The following is a 3,196-nucleotide window of genomic DNA, read 5'->3' on the forward strand; positions in this document are numbered from 1 at the left end:
TTTCCTTGGGCGCAGGCCGCGAGTGGGGTCACGAGGTGCGCGCGTCATGGCCCCGCCCCCCGGCGCGCGGCGCCCCGCCCCATTGGCTGCCCGGAACCTCTCGCAGCCCCGCGGGCCGGCGCGCGGGCAGCAGTGCGCACGCTCGGGAGGCCTCGCGCCCCCTGCAGGCGTCGTGCGGCTGACAGAGGGGTGTGCAAGGCCCGTGAGCCGAACTCCCCCGCCCTGAGAAGACGGGTTTCCACCGCTTTTGAACAATTAAATCTTGAAGGGTTGGGAGGGAGGGGTCGTGGCCTTCGATCGCCCACTGCATTGGGCGTTCCCTGCCCTCCAGAAGTCACACCGCAGAAAGACGGACGCGGGGGAATTACGAGTTAGTGCCCTAAGACCGCTGGCAGGTGCCTGTGCAGATTGGTTTACTTGGTGTTTCTTAACATAATCTCACCCATCATCCTGTTCGGAAAGAGTGAAAACGTCTGGTGAGTAGTTTTGGTAGTGGAGCCTCGTGGCTTCCAAGCTTTAAAAAAACAAACACAAAAAAAACCGCGGACCCGCCAGAGCCGCCACTGCCAGCGACAGGTGCAAAGTAACTCAGAGGTCCGTGCGACCGGCCAGCCTGAGCCTGCTCACCTTCAAAGTCTATGCATCACAGAAGAAGGACTCAGCTCACCAAACTTCCGTGAAGGTTAATGAGCTGGCACTCTACTCTGTTCCCGAGAGTCAACTAAGTAGGTGGAGGAGCCGAAGACTCAGCTTGAAGAAAGCGTCTCCTATCTCCAGCATATAAAAGTTGGTGTCGGGAACGGTACTCCCACACTGAGCCCAAGACGCGAAGTTGGGTTCAGTGGGGGTTACACAGCTATGAATATCTCCAAAATGCACCGCTCTGCATTTGTTCCAAGACTTGGTGTTGCTGGCGTTGTTGGACTCCTTTTGGCTAGTTCAAAAACAAAGACGCTGGTGTATCCACCTGCTCTCATGGGATTAGTTGCCTCTCTTTAATATCCACGACAAGCCATCATATTTGTCCAGGTCAGTGGAAGGAAATTACATGACTGGGGTTTACCAGGATGCATAGTCGGAAAAGACTGGTGAAGGAGAACTTTCAAAAGCTAGGATGTAAGAAGAATTCTCCTAGAAGTAAGCAGATTACTCCATGCTTTGCCCACTTTAATCAGTTATAGGTAAACCTTGGAAATTCATACAGTAAACCATTATTTGTACAGAAAAATGGCAGAGTAGTCGGTATTAAATGCAGTAAACTGGCTTTCTTCTTCAGGAAAAACTAAAATACAAACAACAACAAAAACCACACTAAACTGTCTACATCAACACGTTCCAATAGACTTTGTGTGATAATGGAAAGACTATATCTGTGTTGTCCAATACAGTAGCCACTAGCCACATGTGGCTGTTGAACACTTGTACTATGACCGAGGAACTGAATGTTTAATTTTAGTTAACTGTACAAAGGCCCATCTGGCTAGTGGTATTGTGTTGGACAAGGCAGGACTAAGCTCTTACTCTGTAGCCTGGTCCAAGGCTGGCTAATGTCCAGGTTTGCTTGGGACTGAAGGATTCCCGGGGTGTAGCACAAAACTCCATCCAGTTAAAAAAAACCTGGAAAATCTGCTCAAATTCAAACTCCCATCTAGTTTCTGACATGCCCAAGGCAATAGTAGGGAATACTCTCTAATAAGCATCCTATATTACTGCTGGGCTGTAAAAATAATTTAAGCTAATGACCTGGAAAATGGTTGTCTGACAAGTTTGGTAGAAAATTATTTCTCATCTGTTTTGTGTCACTCTTCTTTCATTTATGCTTTGTAAATTGCAGTTACTAAACTAACTCCTATTCAGCATATGGAATTTATGTATCTCTTGACAGTTTCAGAGTATGTTTTATTATTTATTATTTATGTTCTATATTTCATTTTCTGGGATATACAGATTGCTAAAGAAATCAATAAGATGTTATGTTTCATATCAAGATGCCTCTTTAATATCAAATTTTAAGTATTCTGTGTTAGTTATATTCACTGTGTACATGACTTCAGAAGCAGAAGGAAGCAATTGTTACAAATAAAGTGTTTGAATGTCTATGCCTAAGAGAAGTGGATGTTCTTCAATTCCCCTGCAGTGGTCGGCAAAATCATTAGTCAACAGAGCCAAATATCAACAGTACGATTGAAATTTCTTTTGAGAGCCAAATGTTTTAAACTTAAACTTCTTCTAATGCCACTTCTTCAAAATAGACTTGCCCAGGCCGTGGTATTTGTGGAAGAGCCACACTCAAGGGACCAAAAGAGCCGCATGTGGCTCGCGAGCAGCAGTTTGCCCACCACGGCCCTATAGCAACATTTGGAGCAAATACCACTTGTTACCATCTTTCAACTGTGCTCACTTGAAGACCATACCAATGTTAAATAGTTTGCTTTGCTATTTTATTTTCCTTTCCATTTTAATTCCTTCCCAAATGCTCTATTCAAGTAAAGTCATTATTCTCCCCTGATCTGATTGATATTGTAATTATCCAGCTCTTTCCAGCTGTGTCCACCCCAGTTTTATATGTAGAATGGAGAGCTATGCTTTCTGTGTTTGAATGATAAAACTATGGACAGGGTCACTATTTTTCATCCTAAAAATTAGAGAAAAAAATTACCTACAAAACAAAACTATTCTGTTGTTTTCAGTACATGGGGTAGACAGTTGCCTGTCCATTCTCTCTCATTAGTATGCTAATATTCTAAACATTATGACAATTACTTAAATTAATTACTTGATTTTACACACACACACACACACACACACACACACACACACACACACATTCACAGTTACATATAAATCTTGGACCTGTCAGATATAAACCAAGATCCTCATTTGACTCTCATGGGGTACTTGGATTGTCTACTTAGATCTTCAGAGATTGTATTCTCTGCACCTTTGAGAATAACTCCTGGCTGATCTGATAAAGGCAATAATGTGACTGAGGGACTTGACAATAGGCTTCCATCAATACATTCTATTTCTGTTTCAAAAAGGGGAAACGAATTCAAGTTCACTTAAATAAAAAGTGGGAAGTATAAGGATGAAACCAAGCCATGTCTCAGGATAGAACTAGAACTATGCACCAGACATTCCCTCCATCTTTGTTTCACTCTGTGTATCTCTTTAACTACCAGTCTTTATAGTAGAA

General features: G+C 43.4%; 1 pseudogene; it reads left to right on the plus strand.

Annotated features, from left to right (window-relative positions):
* Nucleotides 1–46: 46 nt before the first annotated feature.
* On the plus strand, nucleotides 47–1,181 carry LOC103284697 (MICOS complex subunit MIC26-like; annotated as a pseudogene).
* Nucleotides 1,182–3,196: the final 2,015 nt, after the last annotated feature.

This window comes from Eptesicus fuscus, chromosome 10 (assembly GCF_027574615.1).
Source record: "Eptesicus fuscus isolate TK198812 chromosome 10, DD_ASM_mEF_20220401, whole genome shotgun sequence".
NCBI classification, from domain to species: Eukaryota; Metazoa; Chordata; class Mammalia; order Chiroptera; family Vespertilionidae; genus Eptesicus; species Eptesicus fuscus.